We start from the raw sequence: 26,819 nt of genomic DNA, 5'->3' as shown, positions 1-26,819 counted from the left end.
AGTCAGTGGACAGAAGATTGATGGAAGAGATTAATTTTACGTGCTAGGAAAACAGTGACAGGCAGTGCATCTCATTGAAACTTGAAACTTCCTGGCATATTAAAACTGTGTGCCGGACCGAGACTCGAAATCGGGACCTTTTCCTTTCGCGGGCAAGTACTCTACCTTCGAGGTATGAGACGAGGTACTGGAAGAACTGAAGCTGTGCGGACGGGTCGTGAGTCGTGCTTGGGTAGCTCAGATGGTAGAGCACTTGCCCGCGAAAGGCAAAGGTCCCGATTTCGAGTCTCGGTCCGACACACAGTTTTAATCTACCAGGAAGTTTCATATCAGCGCACACTCCGCTGCAGAGTGAAAATCTCATTCTAGTGCATCTTAGTTCTTTCATTAATTGCCTACAGACTTGATGACGCCCAACAGCACCACAACATCTACAGACTTGACTTTCACGACTGCACCAACAAGGCTTCAGTCATTACCAAATTAGGGAGGCAGTTGTACTCGCGGGTTACTGGTAATAGTTGCGAAACGATTGACCTCAACTCACTGGTAACCGAACTTGCCAAGCTCTTCGCGGTGGCAGGAATGAAATCTCATCTCTCTATCCACGATGTTGTAAAAACTAAAATTTAGATTTATGCGGCATTCTTCAATGGCATGCATTAATCCGAGCGGCATACGCCAAAATAGAAAGATGTGCCGAATTAGTTCATACGGTTAAAAAGCACTATTTACAATGAAATAAGTTACTTAGGTCCTTTTAGTTTCTCTTATCTTATCGAAGTTTCTGTATGTTGGCTCACATTCAGAGTATGTTCCAGCTTTACCGGAGGGAATTAAGATTTTTGGTTATTCATGCATGAAGTTTAAAAAGAAAATACTGAAGAGCCTTGTTCGTCTTCATCATTTACATAATTTATAATTCTCAAAAGTTCCAACTTATACTTTGCTCGTAACAGAACAGAACACATTACACTATCGACCTCAGAATTTCAGAACAGTTTTAAATCGAACACGCCACACCGCTTTACAGAACAGTCTTCATACGCGCCAAATAGACTAAAATGACCTGCGATGCTCAGCTTGCCACTTTATCGATCTTTAGATCGAAATACAAAACTTATATCTCATTAATATTTTATAAAGTTTACGTTACAGATGTAATTCAACTTGTAATCCAATATTAATAATAATTTTGATAATTTCATGAGTTCCTTCTTTTTTTTTTTTTTTTTTTTTTTTTTTTTTTTTTTTTTTTTTAAATTCATGCGAAGTACAAGGGTACAAGGGGCACTCAAATGAAAACCGAACACCCGCCACACCGGGACCAATGAATGCTTCCACTAAAAAGTAATCACCACGCATGTTAAGTCATGTCCATGTTAAGTCATATCCTACTGGTAGACGAAACGATCAGTTCCCCGTTCCGTAGAATTCAGTGAGCCGCTTATTCAAAACTGCACCTATTCTTGAATTTCCTCGTCCAACTGAAACCGACGTCCACGTATGTCTTATTTCAGGTCACCGAAGATGCGAAAATCACACACTGAAAGATACGGGAATACGGAGGTGTTGCAGTGTTTCCCACCCAAACCACTGAAGCGTAGCCTTCATCCGAGTGGCAGTGTGGGAGCGGACGTTATCGTGCAACAGGATGATCCTGTCCGAGAGCATTCCTGAGCGTTTTGACTTATTGTCCTCTGTCGCATCGCTCTTTCTGCAAATGTCTTCATAGCATGGCGCATTGATAGTGGTTCCACGCTCGAGGTACTCCACAAGCAGAGGGCTCCTGCAGTCGAAGATTGATGTCATTATGATTGTTCTGGTGTAGAGATAAGCGCCGGCACGCCGGCCAGGAACGCTAGAGTAGAGAGGGCTGTGAAGAGGAGGTCAGCCAATAGTACGCTGAATGACCCCTCTCTAGGACGGCAACGAGACAGCAGCGGCCTCTAGGCGAACAGAACATAAGCGCCGCACCGCCTGGCCTCGGCCCAGTTGAAGATTAGCCGTTCTACGAGCTGTACAGCAGCCACTTGGGTACTGTATGATTTCACTTGTATTAGGCATTGTCTGGTCTGATGAGATTTCTTATTTTGTCTGTCGCGCATTGCTTGCGACATATTGTTTTAAATTTACAAATTATTGTCGTTTATCTTACTGTAATAAAGATTCATTAACACCATTTGCTTGAATTACTGTCTAGCGATTCGAGAAAGCAGGTTTCCTAGGCACCCCATATTCGACGAGTAGGCAGGACACAACAATGATCTTACCGCAATTGTGTGAACAGCTTTGGATTTCTTTGCAGTTGTGGGATGTTTCCACTGTTGGCTTTGCCCTTTGCCGTTTGCCCTCGGATAGAGGCATGCTGCTGCACGATAAAGCCCACCCCCACACTGCAAGACGGACGAAGGTTACGCTTCAGCGATCTCGTTTGGTAAAGTCTGTAACATCCTCCGTACAGGTCGGATATGTCACCGTGTGATTGTCACGCCTTTGGCGACCTAAAGAAAGACATGCGTCGGTTTCAGTCGGACAAGGAAGCGCAAGAGTGCATGGGTTGTGGATCCGTCAGCGGCCGATCGAGTTCTCGGAAAGAGGAATTGATCGTCTCGTCTCCCAGTGGAATAAATGTCTTACCGCGTGTGGTGATCACCTGTGAATCGAACCATTCCAGTTGTTGTGTGTGTTCGCTTTTCATGTGACTGCCCTCATGTTTAATACAAGTTATAGTTGTTTGATTCATATTTCAAATAATTTCATATTACACGAATTTTTATATTTGTAAATTAGAAAAATTGAACCAAAAAGCAAAAAAATTTATGAACTCTGAGGGGTGTATCGAGTAAAGCATTTATTGCTGCGTATCGAGAAGCAAATTAGAGAAAAATGTCATTGACCAGTTGCCTTACACAGAAAGCCCACATTCTGTAGGTGGCGACAATATTCATCTCCCTCCTGTCAGACAGAGAGGATCTTGGAACTTCCTGGCAGATTAAAACTGTGTCCCGGACCGAGACTCGAACTCGGGACCTTTGACTTTCGCGGGCAAGTGCTCTACCATCTGAGCTATCCAAGCACGACTCACGCCCCGTCCTCACAGCTTTACTTCTGCCAGTACCTCGTCCCCAGTATCCAAACTTTACAGAAGCTCTCCTCATTCTGCCAACGGCCTTCTCAAAGAGTGCGGAGGAGCAGACAGAGGCTCAGGGCATTCTCCTGCCCTTGGGGTATGAAACTGCCCCTAAAGGAGGAAGAATCAGCAATGATCAACGGCATGGGGATGTAGAAGACAATGGAAGCCACTCCATTAAAGACACGTAACGTGTATCCACAGGATGTGTGACCTGTAGTTGAAAAGTGTCATGATGATCTCTCCATTGACAAAGATTCCGGAACAGTCCCCATATCAGATCTCCGGGAGGAGGTGACCATGAGAAAAAGCGATCGTGGTGGGGAAGCTAGAAAATCGTTAAAGGGAAATGCAAAGGCTAAATCTGGATATAATAGGTGTCAGTGAAGTGAAATGGAAAGAAGAAAGGATTTATGGCCAGATGACTATAGGATAATACCAAAAGCAGCAGAAAATGGCATAACGGGAGAAGGATTCGTTACGAATAGGAAGGTAGGGCAGAGAGTGTGTTACTGTGAACGGTTCAGTGATGGGGTTGTTCTTATCAGAATCGACAGCAAACCAACACTGATGTTAGTTAAGGTACATATGACAAAGTTACAAGCTGAAGATGAAGAGATAGAGAAAGTGTATGACGATATTGCGTGGGTAATACAATACATAAAGAGAAATGAAAATCTAATAGTCATGGGGGACTGGAATGCAGTTGTAGAGGGAGGAGTAGAAGAAAAGTTTACAGTAGAATGTGGACTTGGGACAAGGAATTAGAAAGGAGAAAGACTAATTGAGTTCTGTAATAAATTTCAGCTAATAGTAACGAATAATCTGTTCAAGTACCACAAGAGGAGGAGGTATACTTGAAAAAGGCCGGATGATAATGGAAAATTTCAGTTAGATTTCAGCGTGGGCAAAGATTCCGAAATCAGGTACCGGATTGTAAGGCGTATCCAGGAGCAGATATAGACTCAGTTCACAATGTAGTAGTGATGAAGAGGAGGCTGAAGAGATTAGTCTGGAAAAATTAGTACACAAGAAAGTGGGATGCGGAAGTACTTATGAATGACGAGATTCGCTTGAAGTTCCCTAAGGCTATAGATGCAGCAGTAATGATTAGCTCAGTAGGCAGTACACTTGAAGAGGAATGGACATATCTAAAAAGTTCTGCCACAGAAGTTGGAAAGAAAAACTACGAAGAAACTATAGGCAACAGAAGAAATACTCCTGCTGATCGATGAAAGATGGAAGCACAAAATGGTCTAGGAAATTCAGGAATATAGGAATACAAGTCGCTGACGAGTGAAATAAACAGGAAGTGCAGGGAAACTGAGACGAAATGGACGCATGAAAAATGTGAAAAAGTCGAAAAAGAAATGATTGCCGGAAGGACTAACTCAGCATATAGTGAAGTCAAAACAACCTTTGGTGAAATTACAGACAAGGGTGGCGACATACCATCTGTATTTTGGAAAAATATCATCCACACAATTCCGAAGACTGCAATACCTGACAATTGCGAGAATTATCGCACAATCAGCTTAACAACTCATGCATCCATATTGCTGATAAGAATTATATACAGAAGAATGGAAAAGAGAACTGAGGGTGTGTCAGATGACGACCGGTTTGGCTTTAAGAAAGGTAAAGGCGCCGGACAGGCAGTTCTGACGCTGCGGTTGAAAATAGAAACAAGACTAAAGGAAAATCAGACACGTTCATAGTATTTATCGACCTGGAAAAAGTGTTCGACACTGCAAAATGGTGCAAGATGTTCGAAATTCTGAGAAACATAGGTGTAAGTTATAGGGAAAGACGGTTAATATGTAGTATGTACAAGAACCAAGAGGGAATAATAAGAGTGTACGACGAAGAACGAAGTGCTCGGATTAAATAGGGTTGTAAAACTGTGACGTAGTCTTTCGCCCATAATGTTGAAACTGTACATCAAAGAAGCAATGATGGAAATAAAAGAAAGGTTCAGGATTGAGGCTAAAATTCAACATGAAAGAATATCAGTGATACAATTCACTGATGGCATTGCTGTCCTGAGTGAAAGCGAAGAAGAATTACATCACCTGCTGAATGGAATGGTCTAATGAGTATAGAATATGGATTGAGGGTAAATTGAAGAAAGAATAAAGTAATGAGAAGTGGCAGAAATGAGAACAGCGAGAAACTTAATTTTACGCTCGATGGTCACGAAGTAGATGAAATGAAGGAATTCTGCTACCTAGGCAGCAAAATAACCAATGACGGACGGAGCAAGGAGGACATCAGAAGCAGACTAATATTGGCAAAAGGACATTACTGGCCATGAGAAGGCCACTAGTATCAAACATAGGCCTTAATTTGAGAAAGAAATCTCTGCGAATGTACGGTCTGAGCAAAGCATTGCATGGTAGTGAAACATGGACAGTGGGAAAACAAAACAGAAGAGAATCGAAGCACTTCAGATGTGGTGCTACCGACGAATGTTGAAAATTAGGAGGCTGATAAGGCAAGGAATGAGGAGGATCTGCGCAGAATCGAGGAGTAAAGCAAAATGCGGAAAACACTGACAAGAAGAAAGGACAGGATGATAGATCTGTTAAGACATCAGGGAGTGACTTCGATGGGAGGAGCTGTAGAGGGCAAACACTGTAGAGGAAGGCAGATATTGGAATACAACCAGCAAATACACACATCAAAAAAAGTTTGCATCACCCTGGTTACCAGAATTCCTGAAGACAGGCGTTGACTGTGGATATTGTATCACAGACATAGTCCCTTTGACTGTCAGAGATGTCACTAAACACGCCCAAACATGTAAACAGCAATGCATGAGCAGCGCCTAATAGACGGATGGGTCCAACAGCTGATCAGTTCCAGTGATTCCACCAGGAAGGAGGTACATGGCTCGTGGTGTCTGTAGTTCAAGCATGCCTAGACGGTCAATACGGCGGTTCGATCGCGTCTGCATTGTTACTTTGTGCCAGGAAGGGCTCTCAACAAGGGAAGCGTCCAGGTGTCTCGGCGTGAACCAAAGCGATGTTGTTCGGAAATGGATATAGAGAGATAGGAACTGTGAATGACATGCCTCGCTCAGGCCGCCCAGGGGCTACTACTGCAGTGGATGACGGCTACCTACGGATTATTGCTCGAAGGAACCTTGATAGCAACGCCACTATGTTCAATAATGCTTTTCATACAGCCGTAGGACGTCGTGTTACGGCTCAAACTGCGCGCAGTAGGCTGCATAATGTGCAACTTCACTCCCGACGTCCATGACGAGGCCCATCTTTGCAACCACGACACCACAGAACAGCTCAATGACATACCGAATGGACCGCTCAGGATTGGCATCAAATTCTCTTCACCAATGAGTGGCACGTATGCCTTCAACCAGACAATCGTCGGAGTCGAGTTTGTAGGCAACCTGGCCAGGCTGAAAGCCTCAGACACACTGTCCAGCGACTGCGGCAAGATGGACGTTCCCTGCTGTTTTCGGGTGGCATTGCGTGGGACCAACGTACGCCGGTGGTGGTCATGGAAGGCGCCGTAACGCCTGTACGATACGTGAACGCCATCCTCCGACCGATCGTGCAACCATATCGGCAGCATATTGGCGAGGCATTCGTCTTCATGGACGACAATTCGCGCCCCTGTTTATAGACGACGTGACCCACCAACCATTCTGAGGGATCTACGCCAAATCGCTGTTGAGGAGTAAGACAAGCTGGATTGACAGTGCATTGATGAACTTGTGAATAGTATGCCGCGACGAATACAGGCATGCATCAATGCAAGAGGACGTGCTACTGGGTATTAGAGGTACCGGTGTGTACAGCAGTCTGGACCACCACCTCTGTAGGTCTCGCTGTATGGTGGCACAACATGCAATGTGTGGTTTTCATGAGCTATAAAAAGATCGTAAATGATGTTTATGTTGCTCTCTATTCCAGTTTTCTGTACAGGTTCCGGAACTCTCGTAACCGAGATGATCCAAAACTTTTTTTGATTTGTTTAACTGAGGACGTTGGTTGCAACTGTTACTATGAGATGAAGACTTTGGCAAAGGAAAGCAATCCGTGGCGGACCACATCAAGCCAGTCAGGAGACTGATGAAAAAAAAAAAACATTGTATTTATTCTTATTTTCAATAAAAACCATGAAAAGGAAAATTTTAGATGGTAAATAAATTTCGGGTAATTGGTTGTAAAGCGTACTTGGGAACTTCGTAAATAAAATGATACTTCTATTAATTTGAAGTTGATAAGTTGCATGTGCAGGGGCAATATTCATTGTCAAAACAGGGGAAGCAATAAGTTTCTTGGCATCTTGCTCAAATTATAAACGCCACATATTTACAATTACGTGTTTGAAGTTTAAGTACACGAACAAATGAACACCTGTTCGAAAGATTCATTTGCTTGTTCGTTCAAATTGATACCCACTAGCCGGTTTGGCTGCCAAATGCGTGCTTTTCACTTGATTTTGTAATAACTGAAATCACGGTAACCACTGAAAGAAAACCACACAACAGCCAGCTGCACTAGATGACAACACGGGAGGATGTGAAAATTTCTGCTGGAGGTGTTGTTTTCCAGTTGCGACTCTAAGATGACGTATGTACATTATTTGTGGTCTTGAAACCAGATTGGTGGGTACTCAGAGAGCGCACAGAATAAGGTTATGATTGTGAATGAGGCCATAAACAGTTACTGTTAGTTGCTCAATCAAACACACAACTTTATTTTTCTAAGAACCACTCATTTACACATTGCTTTAAAAGATCAGAACTAAACAATACGGCTGAAGACCTAGTTAAAGAACTTGAGATTCTTTCTGGGCTGAAGGCCCAAAACCACACCAAAAATAAGAATGGCTGAAGGCCTGGTTTAGAAATCAAAAGCAATTAAAAATGGAAGGTATACTGTTTTTTTCATTACAAAAACATGCAACTGAAAACAATTAGCGGCTGAAGAGCTCCACTACACGTCTGAATGAGAACTATAATTAAAACACATTAATAACCAATTTTTCAACCAAGAAATTTCTTTTTAAACTTACAACAGAATGGCAAAACGACACCAAAAATAAGAATGGCTGAAGGCCTGGTTTAGAAATCAAAAGCAATTAAAAATGGAAGGTAAACTGTTTTTTTCCTTAAAAAAACATGCAACTGAAAACAATTAGCGGCTGAAGAGCTCCACTACACGTCTGAATGAGAACTATAATTAAAACACATTAATAACCAATTTTTCAAACCAAGAAATTTCTTTTTAAACTTACAACAGAATGGCCGAAAGCCTAATTAAAGGAACATTACCTTATTGCACGGCTGAAGGCCACAAACAAATTTGAAACAACGGCTGAAGGCCTGAACAACAAGTCTGACAAACAATTTCAAATAAGCCCCTTCCTTCTTGTAAAAAATTTTCCTTTAAAGAATACACATGGCTGAAGGCCTTATTAAAAGGTCACGTAAATCCCCGGCTGAAGGCCACACATAGTACATTGAACAACTAACGGCTTAGGGCTTGGATTACAAACAATTTCAGATAGAACCAATTTTAAGGAATAAAATTATTTTTTTCTTTTTTAAAAATAAAATCAATCTTCGAAATTTTAATTTAGCACGACTGAAGGCATTTATGTAAAATTTAAAAGGAACTGAATTAATACACGGCCGAAGGCCTCGCACAATACTTCAAACTAAACTGAAAATTACAATCTAAAACAAATAGAACAAGTGGTGCTTAGAAGTGTTCCAAGGGTCAGCCTGAGAAGGTAGCTCCATCGTAAGGTGAGATGAGACAGAGAGCCAAGAGTTGAAGTTAAATATCGGACGGCAACCAAAAATAGGGATGGCCCAAGGACCTACCACCAATTTAACTAATTCCCTTCCGTCCGACCAACGACACAACGATGGAAAATATCGGCAGAGGACGAGGGTACGAAGAGCATTACGTCTTCAGAAATTGGCATCTAAAAACAGCCAAGGGAACAACAACCACTCTAAGAAAAATATGAACCAAACAACTTAAAAGGCTGTTGAACTACATGGCGTGCCGGACAGCATCAACATGACGAGGAAAGGCACACTGCCGGAAAACTACGCTAACGACCAGGGCAGGTAATTGGTGCGTTAACGGCCACAGGGCAGAAAACACTGCTGGTGCACTTCACTGGCAAGAAATAGTCAATTTAATAATTAATCACAATGTAGGCGGACGGCTGCAAGCTTTCGCCGATTCCGACGTTGCTGCTAGCCCGAACGGCCCAGGGAGCAACAACCTGCAAATGAATCAAGAGATGTCACAATAGCTGAGGTTTCGTAACAGGTTAACTGATCACTCAGCTTCAGCGTCCAGGTTCGGTGGGCAACGAACTGTGTCGCTCTCACAGCCAGCGTCTCACGATCCGACAGCGCGAGCACGCCGCCAGCGGTTCCGGGAGAGTAGTGGCTATCCGGACCTCACTGCTGCTCCGTCCCAACTCTCCTCACTCGACACACGACGACCCAAAAATACTAGAGGCCGCTCCAAAGATGGTACCACAGAACGCGCTGTCAATAAGAGCTGCTGCTACCACTCACGGACAGACAAGGCGAGCAAACGTAGTGCCGCCAGTGAACACACTAAGAAAACGAGACGCCACTATTGCTATTACAGGATGCCAAGGTATGAACGGCACCAACACGAGCCGCGCACGGCTCAGGTCTACTCATAAATATGGTGCAGTGTAAATGCAGAGGCCAGATACCAAGTTCATTCTCATCTTTACGTTTCTAAATCGCATTTTGTCTCTTAGAACTACTGAAAGGGTACAGTACCGCCCGACATTGAAGATAGGTACAACATTCTTCGTTGTTCTTGTCAGTACAACATATTTTTTCTAATAATAACTCAATTTCAATTAATACAGCGAAGCCGGATACCAGTGTGGGAAAGAATGACAATTTATTTATTTAATTGATCACATGTGCACTCCCACAAAATAAATCCCTACATCCAGTTTGGTGAGATCTGTGAAATGAATGAATATATGGTGGTATGCTAACCGCAGATAGTGAATGTGAATATATGATCATCTTTGAGACGATCTTTTGGTCACCTTTGGTGGCACCAAAGAGATGAAATTTACCGGAGCTTTGAGCGCCTGAAATGTGGCTGACCAATGGGTAGCATTGTCTTCCCCCACTTCGGCAGAGGTGCGAGAGGACCTGAAGAACGGCCATGTTTCAGCACTCTGCCGCTGGATCTAGTGTTGGTAAGACCTGTCTTAGGCGTGCTCCGTAAGGACAAAAGAGTGGAGACACGGTATGCACGTGAAATAATTTAGAGTAGTTTAGAATAATAATTTCTCTATTTCAGGAACTTTTGTGGGGAGAATTAAATGTCAGGCAGGTAATATTAAGGGGATCGTAGTAATCTTCGGAAGTGACCAACGGTCACAATGAAACCACGTGTAGCAGTAAGTTGAAATACTTCCGAGTGCTTAAGTTAAGCTGAATTACTAGCGTGTGTACTATAAGTTGGAAATATTTAAGAAATGACGTGCGCAGGACTTGAAATTAGAGACGAGTACTTCCACGTGGTGAGTACTGTGTGAGTTTCAATCTGTGTATGAGACAAAGGATAAAGAGAAGTACTCGTCCATGGTATCAGTTGAGGACTCGCGTGTGTGACGAATATGTTCTTAATATTACTTTGCGTGTTATGTTTCCGTGTGACGCTTGATTCAAACTATAATACTCTGAGAGAGAAGCAAGATGAGTCAGCCGTCTATCCAGCAACGTCACTTGGCTTGCATTGCACAGGAAGACGTGCATATATCCTTCAGAGTTCGTAGTAGGAAAGAAAAGTTACGAAGTGGGGCAGTGTCGTGTGAAACTGGGATGAATACTAATTGAAGTGGGAAAGCTGAAAGTGATAATGTTGTGACTATTCCTTGTGTTGTATTCCATGTTGCAGTGTGGTGTGTGTCATGTAATTTAAGTATGTGTGGTTTGCATGGGAAAGTAGCAAGGTAGTTTCATAGGTAGTGGGTTATGCATGTTCCTTTTGTACCGCTCGGTCTGGAGGAAAGTTTCGTGATGATGGTTGTGAGAGTCGATGTGTGATATATATATATAAAAGATTCACCATCCAATCCAGAAAGTGCACTGTAGCGTTAAATAATTACGAGACCATAAGATAGAGAATCACCAATGTAAAGCCATGCCCACTGGGCGGAATTTCTCATGTGTTATTGTTGTAGGTTATAGAATTTGTGTGTTTAGGTTATAGAATTTATCGGAATAAATAAGATAGTGAAAAGAAAAAGATTGATGGCCTTTCCCTGCGAATTGTATGTTGTCATGATATCCAGAATTTATAATGTGTGCGCCATTCATATTCAGTGCGATGGCCATGTGTTGATCAAAGCCGTTAAATAAGAAAGAAAATGTGGTATTGCCAGTGCGTAGTGAACAGTCAGAGTTCTCTAAATTACTAATAGTCAGATTTGCGTTTCCGTTGCGTAATATTCAAACAGGAGAATAACTTGTAACTTAATTGTGAGTACTAGAGTTCATGTTACTCGATAAATAAGAATGAGTCGACTCGCTTGGCAGACCACTCATCTTGCAGGTCTGACTGCTTGATGCCACAGTATGAGCAAGGCATGTGGGTGCCTCTCACTACGTAGGTAAGGTCGTAGTGGCATTTTCTCTCGCAACATTTCATTTGAAGAATATTGACGTTTATAATTCACGAAGGCCAAATATGCCTGAAAGAAGTAGTTTTGTGCATTGCTACATGGAGATTTTGTTTGGCGCGTTATTAACGTATTTATCAGTTGTCATTTTTACTAATTTTTTTTTCAATGGCCTACTGAATGTTGTGTATTTAAGGTTGCTGGGATCGTAGTTTAAGCGTTAGAAAACGGAGAGTGAAATAGGAAAAAATCTAATATTTGTGTTACTTTTTTATCTTAAGACTTAACAGATTACGGAGGGAGCAGGAACGATTTGTGCCATGTATGGAGTACGTGTATAGAAGAAATAATCAAACATTGTTTATTCATTTCAAGTAGAATCTCAGTATATCCATTGTGTATAATGAACTGCGACTGTGATTTAAATTGGCAATTTATCCGTAAATAAATATGCAATGAGTTACTTTTTTCAGTTTTTTTTGAAACGCTATTCAACCATAAACGTGTTTTCCACCCACTGCAGACTCATAATCAGATGGAGGCGTTACGACAACATTATGCTGCGGACCAAGTGTAGCTAGATACAGTGCTGATAAGTGGATTGCCTTGTGGTATCCACATCAAAGCTCTTTCTATAATCACTTCTGAATACATTGTGGGATCAGACAGTGATCAAAGTTATTACTAATGGTTACTATTATGTGCATTATTTAGCTATGTACACAAATATACACAGTATTTAGCTGCACTTTGTTTTACACTGATCCATAGAAAGTAAACACTGCAATGGCAACCTTGTAGAATACGTTTGGAAACTATGTGTTCGTCGACTTACTTCCTGGTGTACTTCTGAGTTGTCTTGCTAAATTCAGGTGATATTTCGTTATAATTTCTAATAAATAATCTGACTAATTCTGACTTAAGGTGTAAAACCGGGGTGTCAAATTTATTATTTGATTCCTGGAATGTCATTCCACACAGTATCTATAACTAATCTCATATTTAACATGACTATTTTTCTCTATTACTGATAAATAACGCAGTAAGAGTGTATTCTCTTATCGAGCTATAAGCTTCTAGATCCAAACCATTAAGTAAATCTTAACTTCACCATCTGACGCCCCTTAGCATTATCAATTTAGGTGAAGAATTTAGGAAATTGTGACCTTGCACCATTGTAAAAACTGATATTTTCCTGCTGACACGGACATGCATCGCAATAGCCTTGCCGCAGTGGCTACACCGGTTCCCGAGAGATCATCGAAGTTAAGCGCTGTCGGGCGTGGTCGGCACTTTTGGATAGGTGACCATCCGGGCCGCCATACACGGTAGACAGACTATATGGGAATCAAAAGCTCTTAATATCGTGATAATGTGTGATGTTTTTGGCAGTCTCATGTAACAGATATTATTCAATTTGTGAAATACATCCTGGCAAGCTTCAACTCATTTGTATTAGAGCATAATTTTATAGCGTTTCTCGCTGGCATATGGAATATAACAGAAAAACATAAGAGACGGCCTCGTTAACTAAAATAGCCTCACGACGTTCATGCAGTTTTTGGATCCGACGCCTGTTCTGTTTTAGTTTGTAGATAAAGATGTCGATAATTCAAGTTTAAAATGCATTTTTGTCCACAAATTTTGATGGTTGGTCTATAAGGAGCGAGAAGGGTATTCGTTTGAGGGCGCTAGACCGGAAGAATAAATGCGGTGGTGATTGCTTTCCAGTCAAGCTCTTGGATAGGTCATTTTGTGAAATCAGCAGAATGTATAAGGGCGTCCCGTTTAGTATGTGACTGGATTTGTGATTTCCTGTCAGAGAGGTCACAGTTCGTAGTAACTGACGGAAAGTCATCCAGTAAAACAGAAGTGATTTCTCTGCCTCGTGATGATTGGGTGTTGTGTGTTGTCCTTAGGTTAGTTAGGTTTAAGTAGTTCTAAGTTCTAGGGGACTAATGACCATAGCTGTTAAGTCCCACAGTGCTTATCTATATAAAGGATTTTGGAGACAATCTTCGGTTGTTTACAAATGACGCTGTTGTTTATCAACTAATAAAGTCATCAAAAGATCAAAACAAACTGCAAAACGATTTACAAAAGATATCTGAATGGTGCGAAAAGTGGAAGTTGACCCTAAATATCGAAAAGTGTAGGTCATCCACATGAGTGCTAAAAGGAACTCGTTAAACTTCGGTTACACGATAAATCAGTCTAATCCAGAAGCCGTAAATTCATCTAAATACCTAGGTATTACAATAACGAACAACTTAAATTGCAAGGAAGACATAGAAAATGTTGTGGGGAAGACTAACCAAAGACTGCGTTTTATTGGCAGGACACTTAGAAAATGTGACAGACCTACTAAGGAGACTGCCTACACTACACTTGTCCGTCCCTTTTTAGAATACTGTTGCGCGGTGTGGGATCCTTACTAGATAGGACTGATTGAGTATATTGAAAAGTTCAAAGAAAGGCAGCACGTTTCCTTTTGTATTATCGAGAAATATGGGAGAGTGTCACAGAAATGATACAGGTTTTGGGCTGGAAATCATTAAAAGAAGGGCGTTTTTCGTTGTGACGGAATCTTCTCACGAAATTCCAATCACCAACTTTCTCCTCCGAATGCGAAAATTTTTTGTTGACACCGACCTACATAGGGAGAAACGATCACCACAATAAAATAAGGGAAATAAGAGCTCATAGGGAAAGATATAAGTGTTCGTTCTTTCCGCGCGTTATACGAGATTGGAATAATTGAGAATTGTGAAGGTGGTTCGATGAACCCTCTGTCAGGCACTTAAATGTGATTTGCGGAGTATCCATGCAGATGTAGATGTAGTTTCCTTGGTCGCTTTTCATATGCAGCGTCTCAGTTGTTGACAACATATGCCATCTGCGATGGACCCCCTTCCGGGATTCAGTTCTTGACACAAAACGTCTTCTTTGTGCCACTTGATGGACAACATTATATTGTGAGCACTGACATTGGCCTATGCTTCTATTTTTTTGTTAGAGCTATTTTCTGTTTGTGAGGTTAATACATAGTGCTTCACCGTTACTTCCTTAAATCGACTTTTTTTCTTTTTTTGCATTTGTAGTTCGTCTGCCAGTCTGTCCGACTTAAGATCTCTTTTTATCAAGAAGAGGTAGAGGTTCAAGTTGAAATTTATGTCAAATACTAATGTCTAACGTATTTGGCGGTGCTAAAAGTCAACGCAGTCAATAGATACGGTCATAAACGTCACATATTTTGATACACGCAATCTCATGCATGTAATCCGATAAATGAAGGCCTTTCTACATGTCGGTTTTGATGGTCCAGCAATTCGGTAAGCGCTATGAGAGGGGGTGGGGGGTGAGGTGGGGGACAGGGGAGGCAATATCCCCAGGGCCCAAGCCTTATGGGTGTGTGTGGGGGAAGTTTCTCAAGGGTTCGGATACGCCAGGATGCTCGGTTGCAAATATCAGACTGCTATTGTAAAATAAATTTTGCAACATATAATTAATTAAGGACATTACCCAAGCACCAGCGTAACCAATATAGCTCTGGCTTTTCACCTAAAAAAAAAAAAAAACAAAAAACTAAACTCCTGCGGAGCAGGTCATAAAGGCCCAACGGTACCGATCGGCCACCGTGTCATCCTCAGCCCGTATACGTCACTGGATGCGGATATGGAGTGCCATGTGTTCAGCACACCGGTCTCCCGGCCGTATGTCAGTTTCCGAGACCGGAGCCGCTACTTCTCAATCAAGCAGCTCCTCAGTTTGCCTCACAAGGGCTGAGCCCACCCCGCTTTTCACCTCAAGAACACTATTATATTTCTCATAGACCAGTTGAATAAAGACCTATTTTGTATTTAATCCTGCATACACAAGATTTTCTTCGACATCGACCACTATAACCGCTTTATCGTGGAGCCAAAACTACACTGTCCTTAGACCTTGATGGAAATCGTACCAAAAAATTACCCCAACAAACGTACACAGCAACAGCAGTGGAACTTCGTTATAATTTGGTAGGACTGCCAACAGCATTCAAAGACAAGGCGCTTCTGATTACATCACAAGGTGATTTTAAACGAAATATTCAAAACATATTTTCCATTCAAGAATAAACAAAAAATAAAATACGTTCCAAGGAAAAAAAGGCTCACAACGGAGTAATTAGTAGATGTGATGTACATGGTGTAATATCCACGACACTATGTTCTAGCCATAAGATGTTAAAATGAACTATGTGTACAAACTTCAACAAATATTATCGATACTACGTATAAAAGGACTGTATTGTGTAAAAATGACGATAATTATTTCATTATTTCTGTAGTAATTTAATTTATGTTCGAATTAAAACTATTATCAGAGAACTACATTCATGGACAAAGACAATTATAATGTTTTTTTTGTTATCTGTGATAACTGTGGTTCAGTTGTTCTTCCTGCGCTAACCGATGGACTGTTCGGACGAGAGACGTGTGAGGTCTGTAAGGAGAAAACCTGTAACTATATATTGTTAATTATTATTTGAAAAATACAGTCGCCATTGTCTAGATGTGGATTTGTATTTATTTCAATTGTAATCCAATCTAATTAATGTTTTTAAGTGTTAATTTTCAGCTCCACAATTAGGAGGGCAGCCGTTAGCGATAGTAATTCACAGCGGAGTTTACTAGTAGCTGGTATAAAAAATATGACGACATTTATCACTGAAAATGATTTTAAATGCTAAAGAATAGAGATAAAAGGCGTAAAGAGTTTTATCTAAATATATTACCTTGATATAAAATAAATCGAGAATAACAACAGACAAACTGACTATCGGCTGTCAGCCGCCATCTTAGAAAAAATATCTCCGCTGCAGTTTTGAATCGAGAATTTTAACAAACATAAATGTTGTTAGATGTAAATGAATGGAAGTAAATGTGCACTGGTGATCCAGAATCTAGTTTAAAAGACAGAATTCAACTCAGATTGAATCCTTAAATGCAGTGCTCACAACACGTTACGTAATATCAATTTCTTATTTACTGATGTATGAAGCCTAATTATTTCGGACGATTTACATGAAATATTTTAATAGCAGACATACGTCAGGTGTTGTGCGCGGGTAGTATTTTGTGACTAAATATTCCATTTGATAGAGCAAAGTGCTTCCATCTTAAGTAACAGTTGTGTAAAATCTGATAAATGATACGCAATTTAGTGCCACTCACACGACTTTACAGACAACATTTCTACACAGTGTTAAGTGGAGATTTCTTTAGCGGAGTGACAAATATTAGCCGGGATAATCATTATTGAGATCAAACGAATTGCTACGCTGACAATAGGCAACTGCTATATATATATTGATCTACCTGAAATATGATTTATAAGTAATTAAAGTCACAAAATACTATAAACCGGTCCCGCCACAGTGGACAGACAAACAAATGATTACAATTTCAGAAAAAAATTGATGATTTACTCAAGAGAATGAGCTTCACACAATGAGCAAGTCGATAAAGCGTTGTTCCATCTTTTGCGCTTATGCAAGCAGTTATTCGGCTTGGCACTGATTGATAGAGTTGTTGGATGCCCTCCTGAGGGATATCGTGCCAAATTCTGTCCAACTGACGCTTTGGACCGTGTGAGTAAATGGGGAGAGATCCGAAGACCTTGTAGGCCATGGTAGGGTTTGGCAAGCACGAAGACGAGCAGTAGAAACTCTCGCTGTGTGCGGGCAGCCATTATCTTGCTGAAATTGTAAGCCCAGGATGGCTTGCCGCATGGGGCAACTGAGCGGGGCATAGAATATCGCCGACGTACCGCTGTGCTGCAAGGCTGCTCTGATCACTATGGGACTTAACATCTGAGGTCATCAGTCCCCTAGAACTTAGGACTAGAACTAACCTAAGGACATCACACACAACCATGCGCGAGGCAGGATTCGAACCTGCGACCGTAGCGGTCGCGCGGTTCCAGACTGAAGCGTCTAGAACCGCTCAGCCACACCGGCCGGCTGCAAGGTTGCCACGGATGACAAACAAAGAGGTCATGATGTGAAAAGGAATGGCACCTCAGATCATCATTTCTGGTTGTCGGGCTGTATGGCAGGCGACAGTCAGGTTGATATCTCACGACATGAAAGGGGCACATTGGTCATGCTATTGCTCAGAAGTAAAGAAGTAATGTTCTTTTTTTTGTTCGTCCATGGAATAACCATCTTTCATGGATGTGCCGGCCGAAGTGGCCGTGCGGTTAAAGGCGCTGCAGTCTGGAACCGCAAGACCGCTACGGTCGCAGGTTCGAATCCTGCCTCGGGCATGGATGTTTGTGATGTCCTTAGGTTAGTTAGGTTTAACTAGTTCTAAGTTCTAGGGGACTAATGACCTCAGCAGTTGAGTCCCATAGTGCTCAGAGCCATTTGAACCATTTTTTTCATGGATGTGAGGTTATTTCTTGGTCAAAGAAGTTTGGCCTCCAGAGGCTCATTTCAGAAAACTGGAGATCTAAATGATGGAAATTTCCTCGGAGTATTAGAGTTCTTGAGTCACTACGATCCAGCTCTTGCACAACACATGAAGGGTCAGTGATGGACAAGAAGCTGGAAAGCGCTGCAAGTACATTATGTGTGTAGTGATGCTGAGAGTGAATTTATTTCTGTTTGCGCCCATCGCCTCAACAGTAACAACGAGGAACAGAGGGAGAAAGTGAGAAGTATTACTCATCCGTTGCTGATGCAACACCTGATCGATATCATGTTGAACAGGAAAACGGCTTTAGAATTCGTAGGTTGTAATCAGGAAAGAGGAGTTGCTATTGCACATTTAATTCGATCAGTACCTATGAAATACTCAATTCCTATCAGTGTGTCCGGCAAACGACGGTATTATAACCGAGGTAATACGAGGAATCCTCTTGCAAAGTTCTCTCTGTGCCTGTCATAGCCTTATGTGGAGTACAGGCACCTGAGAGTTGTCATGAAGCAATACTTTTTTCCCGAGTGATTGAAACTCGAGCTTATTTCCGAATTTATGTGTAGCCATGTGAAAAAAAAGGTTCTGAGCACTATGGGACTTAACATGTGAGGTCACCAGTGCCCTAGAAGTTAGAACTACTTAAACCTAACTAACCTAAGGACATCACACACATCCATGCCCGATGCAGGATTCGAACCTGCGACCGTAGCAGTAGCGTGGTTCCGGACTGAAGCGCCTAGAACCGCTCGGCCACCGCGGCCGGCAGCCATGTGCATATTTTACGCTCTTATATGATTGTATCTGAAGCAGAAATGTCATTCAGCGCTCTGGCGTCTGCTAGAAACTATCTCGGATAAATTATGCATTGACAAAGTCTCACAGATTTGTGGCGTTCAGAAGTTGAATATAATATGTCAAGGCGAATAGTCTTTGATGCTGCGATTCAAGCATTTTCTGATCGAAAAGCCTGCAAAGCGCCATTAATTGTTTAGTAAGCAAGTAGTTTCCAGTATGCCAGACGTTTATCGATTCATTGCGAATTACATGCGAGTGCACTGATGTCTGTTTACGGAAATGTGTGGGGCATGCTGTATCTCTACCGGCCAGGTCCGGACACCGTGTCAAGTATACTTACGGTGTACTCAATGAATGTGACGAAAAGAGTGCAAGATCTTACCGCCTAACTTTACTGATATTTACGCCCGGCAAGAGCGTGAATACATCACTTATCTGCCGCAGCGGACACAAGAAAGTATCATGATAATATGTGGGACCTGAATCTATGGTATAATTTCTCTGAACTCAGATTATTTAACAGTGCGCGACTTACCTCCTTGTTACTATAGGATTGTGTGAGGCGCTTTTAGAATTTGTTAAAACTGATGTCTACGTGTAGCGTTCATACTGACAAAAAAACAAAAACATATTCTCAGGGATTGTATTTCGTGTTATCCCATTAAAATATTGCTGCAGGATATCTTTACTGTAGTGAAATTTAATTAAAAGAAACCTTGTAATGAAAGAAAGTATTTCACTTTTTTAAACATAATAATCTTCGTCTTGCCGAGAAGCGGCCAATATCTCGGCTTAACTGAATGTTCTTAGTTTTTACCTTAATACCACATAAATGAACATATTCACTTTATTTTCCTTATTGATTATGGTGTAAGTCTTTTAAAAACGTCCATTGATGACGGAACGCAATGACATTATAGTGAAATTATTCCTACGCAATATGACTGCCATGAATGGTCGATTGTTCGGCCGTTCTTGTTAATCAGCCAGCGTACTGAAAACATTACAAATAATATTTTTACTTCTGCACGAAGGTCACTAGGCATATGAAAGAAAAATAATGCACGATCAATATAAATTATCATATATTATTTAAAATTTACGACTTACAATGCGAAATGGCCGCCGTAGCGTGCGTTAGCTTCGAGACTAAAACAGAGAGTGTATAATAACGCTGGTGTTTTTTAGTTCCTTTCGCCAGCGAATGAAAGAACAATTAATTACCACAAACATCCTATACAGTTGTCTTACAGAGTCTGTTTTATTATTATTCCATTTCATTGTAATTTACCGATATGACAGCTAACTGGACGCGCATTTCCAGAGTTTTTTACAACTTTCATTTTACTTTATTTTGTGTTTGACTTGTCGTCGCGCGATTTGATATTTTGTTTAGTGTATTGGTACAAGGGCCCCCTGGTATGAATGGTCCAAAAACACTTGTAGTTTGCAAACAGTCATACCACCTTTCTAATAACAAAATGGCTCTGAGCACTATGGGACTCAACTGCTGAGGTCATTAGTCCCCTAGAACTTAGAACTAGTTAAACCTAACTAACCTAAGGACATCACAAACATCCATGCCCGAGGCAGGATTCGAACCTGCGACCGTAGCGGTCTTGCGGTTCCAGACTGCAGCGCCTTTAACCGCACGGCCATTTCGGCCGGCCATTTTCTAATAACACATGTTACTTCTCACATATATGTTTTTTTAGACACATTTCACTTTACGTCTGTGTTGTTTTTACACATCTGCGTATATATCACTTTAAAATGGTTGATGTTTTACATTCATTTTGTTACAAAGAACATTTTCCCTTTTTACGAGGTTTCTTCTATTTTGACTATGGGCATTGCTCTACCTTTCGCCCTTACACGACGCGACGGGTGAGAACAGCTTGGTAGGTTGAACAATCCCGGTAAACAATAACTTTACTCCCCTATTTAGGTTGCGGGCAACGGAAAAAACACCGGGTTAAAAAACCCCGCTAGGAGCCTTCAAATCGTTCGTATACCCGTTACTATCAAGTACTGATTGTGAATGATCTTATCATTTGATTATATTGATCTGTAGACCATCATTTCTAGAGGAAACAGTTTTACTCAATATTTTTAAGTTACATATCTGATTCATTTTATCGGGCATACAATATGAAAATATGCAATTTACGGTTAATTTTACTAAGCTCGTTCACTTTTCCTGTGCATCAACTTTCAATGTTCGTCCACTTTACATAGGTTACATAGTTTCTGGGAGTTACATACAGCACAAAAACCTTCTCATTCATGTCTCTCGCAGTCAGTACTGCAGAATATACCAATAATTTGGAGTTACAGGATTTCACGTAATTTCTATACACAGTTTAACGATGCTCTTGGCAGTTGACGTAGTTGTTTGGTGCCGTTGGAATGCGGGGCAAACGATCGGAACTCATCTCCTGCCGCCGGTCGTTGAACCCCGGACAGCCGCGCGTCGTTGTCGTAGTAGCGCTGATCAGCTGTTGGACGGCAGGTTCAAATGGCTCTGAGCACTATGGGACTTAACTACTGTGGTCATCAGTCCCCTAGAACTTAGAACTACTTAAACCTAACTAACCTAAGGACATCACACACGTCCATGCCCGAGGCAGGATTCGAACCTGCGACCGTAGCAGTCGCGCCGTTCCGGACTGCGCGCCTAGAACCGCTAGACCCATGAAGATGTATGCACATATAAACTGAAAAGATGTTTTGATTAATTCACAATCACTCTTACGCCTCACGTGTCTCTGTCTTGTTGTTTGTATTTCGTTTTGAACATCACTAGTCCAGCACTTTACAACGTTTAGGATTAGGCTTTTACTATCTCACTGGTTAATAGAATGCACAGTCATAGCTTGTCAACACTTCCCGTCACACACGCACTGCATTTTCACTTCCCAGAGCGTTCATACAGTCACCGTCTTCCGTTAGGATTTTCTGTTGTATGTTGGTCCACCTGTCACTTCAAGTGTTCAGATGTCTCGTGTTTTCGCGTTACTCACTGCCGTATGTGGGCGGATTTCGCAGTTTGACAGTACATGTAATACTTTTATGCCTGTGATAACAGTTTCGTACACTGCATATAACTATTTTGTACGTGAAACTTCACATTAATACTTAGACATTTCCACGCGCGACGGACTTTGGCCATAAATTTACATACTATTTACAGATTCATAATCGTTTTGTGTATCACAGCTATTCCTTGCTGTGGTTGCTCTCACTGCTTTTTCCTCCTACGCAGTACTTGGATTTGTCTTGTTTGTTTAAAGGCTTGACCTTTCCCGTTTAGCGTCCAGATTGTTCGACACTTAAAATGCACTTTTCGCACACAGTTTGAACGTTGTACGTATGAAGAGTCCATTATAAGCACTTTCACTTTCATGTTAGGTAGCACACATTGTATATATTTTACAACAGAAATCTTTATATTTCGGTAGGATTCATGTAGCCAGTGTTCCCTCAGGCAGAAAGTTCGACCAATTGGTCACCTGGACTATTCAGTTCAGTATATTTAACCATCATATTTGCTCTCAACAGTGATTCATTCTCTAGTGTTTACTTTGCCTTCTGATAACTGGATCCGAGCACATTACTCCCAAGTATCTAACGTGTGAAGGATTTATACCCTCCACCGTGATAGAAGTTTAATTTCAATACTTACGTTTGACAATTCTGTCATTAAGGTTATTCTAAAGTTTTTTGATATTGGTCTATGATTTACAGGCGCACATTAGTCACCTAGGGACAATGCAAACTGCCTACATTTCCTTACTCATATTTTGATTTTGTGAAATTTACACTAAGTAAATGCACTGTCGTCATTAGTAATTCACTTTTTGTTTCCATTGTTCACATGCTCTCTCATGTATTAACGCAGACATCCTGCTTTCATACACAGACACATAAATATACATATACATAAACATTTAGACACATATTTACAATACACGCGCAAGAAAAAGACAAGAATCAACCTAAAATTAATGAAATAATATTACACTACTATAACTACTTTTGTTTCGTGATCTTCATTTTAGGTCGGGTTCTTATAGACATAATAATTTTGTTAATGTCTCGGGCATCCAGCACTAACCGCATACTTCCATCTACTTTGTCGACTGCGAGTAGAGGGCTGCTATGTGGCGACAATGAATGTTATTTTATCTGCAATTTAAGCATTTGTTGGATCCCTTTAGCTACGGCTTGCTTTTTAGCCCATGACACGGAATACGTGTCGCTGAAAACGTATCATGCGGTTTAATTTGCATGCCATAAGTGTGTCCACTTATTATACCAGGTTTCTCGGAGAATACCTGTCTATACTTGCTTAGCAGGAGAGTCAGTTCATTCTTTTGGTTACGGTCGAGGTAACTCGATTCCGACACCTTTACTTCAATGCCTTGTCTTAATTCTTTTGTTTCAGATTCAGTATCATAGACTATCCTATTGTAAGTCCCCCCTGTAGCAGTCATTTTCTATATTTTCTGCATTTGGTCAGACATATCCACCTGAACCTGCCTACAGTAACTGTTATATGTGGCAGCAGTCTTTATCAGTGCCACTTCAATAACCTTATTGTGGTTTTTCAAGGTGCTTGTCACACGAAAGAGGTCTATCTTCGCGTTCCTCTCACGCAACGTTTCCAAACCCAGGATACAGGATACCGCTAAGTTCCTAACGACCAGGCGCGACTCGTAATTAAAGGCTCTGAGGCGGAGCCGTCCCAAAATACATGTTAAAGTAAATTTCGCAAGAACGTATTACGTAATTTAAATTATCAGGACGAATTTTGCATATTTCCCATTCCGATTAAAATTACGACGGTCAACGTTTTTGGAACTGTTTGTATCGATAGATGTTTTCCGAACGGTTAGTAGTGTTTAGGCTGCGCCTTGGAACGTCCGTAAGCTGCATGTAGTAGCGGTTTGGGGGCGTGGCTTCTACATAGTACTGCTCTTTATGGGCGACCCGAAGGCTCAGAGCTTGCAGCCTAAGGGTGTCATACCAACCGCCACACATTTTTCAGGTCCCACTATCTATGTAATGAAGGAATGTAGAGTGGCCGAAACTTCGCTATTCAATCTCTGTCTCTGCACATCTCTACTACGCTTCGATGCGTCATTAATCGACGTTTAATATTATTGTTTTGATAATATTTTACATAATTGTTTTGTTTCTGCCATTGGCTACCGCGAGTGTGAAACAAGCGCAATATGAATTCAGTCTGCAATTTAATAGGTAAAAACTTGGAACACGGCCATAGGATGAAAGTGAAAGAACTTGGTGCATCCAGACCCGCATTAAAGATCTCTCCGAAACGCATCTTTTCATATGATTTGCTGCAAAGTGTCAGAAAATGTAATGATGACGTATAAAAACACTAATCAAAGATTTTAACTCGAGGTTAGCTTCTAACGATATTTAATACCTGATTATAGAAGATACAGTGCGTAGAATTATGGGCAGAGAGTGATCTGCTCACCCCCTCCCTCTGAATTCTTTGTTGTTTATATCAGACTAATCTGTAGCGTAACCCGAGGTCTATGTTGGCTCCGATCTATAAATGCCGCAGCCTTCCCCAGTATAGAAACCACGAGCCGCGCCTGCTAACGACCAAGAATGAGCATTTCATAGCTTCTTTTTCTATGTCTAGGACGGCCTGTACCTGATTTTTAATGAGCTGCACCCGGCCACATATGGCCCCAACAATTTTGCAGTTTAGCACTGGTACAACTGGCAGTCTCTTAACCTGGTCTACGCATTTATAGAATTCACAATCCAAAACAGAAGCACTTACTCCTGTATCAATAATGACAGTTATGGGTATTCCGTTTATCAGAGACTTAAAAGCAGCTTGTACTAACTCAACCTTTTGTTGCTGTGCCTATCTCGGTTGGGCAATTAGTTCCTCCCTGAGGTATTCACCTTCATTATATCTCAACATGAATGTCTGCACGCTTTGGCTGCCTTCGGCCTGTGCCATACCGACCCTATGCGGAAGGCTTACATAGGTCGGTTGGAGTTTACCGCCCCCGAACATCCGGGTTGCGGCTCTTCAACTAATTCCAAAATGCGTACTGTTTCATTTTGTTTCTGTTGTTGCTGTTTTGGGACATATTGTTATTGTGGTGTCCAGTGCTGCTGCGTAGTTGGCGGCGGCATTGGTGTAATATTTATGTTATTCGCTCGCACGTTCCGGTCAATTTGCAGGGCCAGATTTGCGCCACTGCTCATTTGCAGTACGCATATTTTTGTTAGCGAAGGAAGTGTTAAAATTTCCTTCGTTCCTCCGTTTCCTATTAAAATTTCCGTTTCAGCAATACACAAGTTGGAAACTGAACAGAGTAATGCAGAGAAAATATTGCCTGCTGTTAGCGGTCAACAGCTGGAACACAAGACAGGCGTCAGTTCAGCTGACGATTCAAATAAACAACATCAGTTGTAGACACAGCTGATGTGCTCCCTCAGCCAGCACCGACGAATGATTTTCTAGTCGTGTTGCTGGCAAATCTCGAGTTGAGAGAACGGCAACGAACGTGAAAAAAGAGGAACGTTTAGAAAGAAAGAGACGCGAAAAAGAGGAGCGTCTCCAAAGAGAAAAGGGTCTAAGAGCTCAAGTGAAGGGGATATTAGAAGGAAAACCCTTATAGAGGGAGGGAAGAGGAAAAGCAGACTGCTTATCTTCCCATCTGGTGAGTGTATTCTGACAAAAGAAAAAAATTACTTGCCATGCAAAGTGACTCTCATGATCAATTTAATCAATTAGTGTATCAGTTTGTTATCAGTGATGTGGCACTGGGCGGGTGGAGGCGATTTGGTATCACGGATTTGAGTCTTGACTTGGAGTGGTAGTCAGGTCTTTATTTTTGTTGCGACGATATATTTTAACGAAATCTCAGTCTCCCGCCTACACAAGGAGAGACGACCATCATAACAAAATCAGAGTTATTACCTAATTTATAAAGTGATACTTAGTATAAAACTGATATTAACAACTTCTCTGTGCTGTTGCCTTAAAAAATTTCGTATGTGGAGAGGCATCTGGTTACTCTACATGTCTTTTGACAGTGGTAGATCTTAGCACTCCGTCGTGAGCCAACCATGAGTTTAATATTCTAGTCCTGTGATGTATGAGGTAACGTATGTTAAGCTGATCAGACCAGATTTTTCTTTACCTGAGAAAATGTAGCCTGTGGCATACTGTTACAAGGTTTTTCACAAAAAGTGACTATACATCAGCGATATGAAAAAGCATCTATGCCCTTATTTCTTCTGTCTTCGAAAATACGTTGTATAAAAGGGAGAAAATTACATTTCGCGTGAAAAATTAGAGGTGGTTGGTCAAAACAATGGATTTTTAAGCTGGGGGTCTACGTCGGGGTGGAACTAGGTAGAACTACTGTATACATCTAAGCCGCAGCTGTTTGTTTCGCGGACCGCGAGGCTGGCTGCAAGGTTGGTCACAAGGCTAGGCAGTAGTGCGAGGTGTCCTGATGAACACTCACCAGTCGACGTGCAGGCAAGGAAATCAGGACGCGCTCAGTGTCAAGACACTTCAGCTATCAAGATATTAGCAGTAAATTTTCAGAGTGTTCGTAATACTTCCTGAATTTACTGCCCTCCAGGAAGCGTGTGGCGCGCAATATTCTCGGGTCTGAGACCTGGCTGAACCCTGAGATAGAAAGTTCTGAAATATTTAGTGAGGGTTGGAACGTGTATCGGAAAGA

The sequence above is a fragment of the Schistocerca piceifrons genome, chromosome 8 (assembly GCF_021461385.2).
Source record: "Schistocerca piceifrons isolate TAMUIC-IGC-003096 chromosome 8, iqSchPice1.1, whole genome shotgun sequence".
Lineage (NCBI taxonomy): Eukaryota > Metazoa > Arthropoda > Insecta > Orthoptera > Acrididae > Schistocerca > Schistocerca piceifrons.
Note: the sequence above shows the minus strand (reverse complement) of the source record.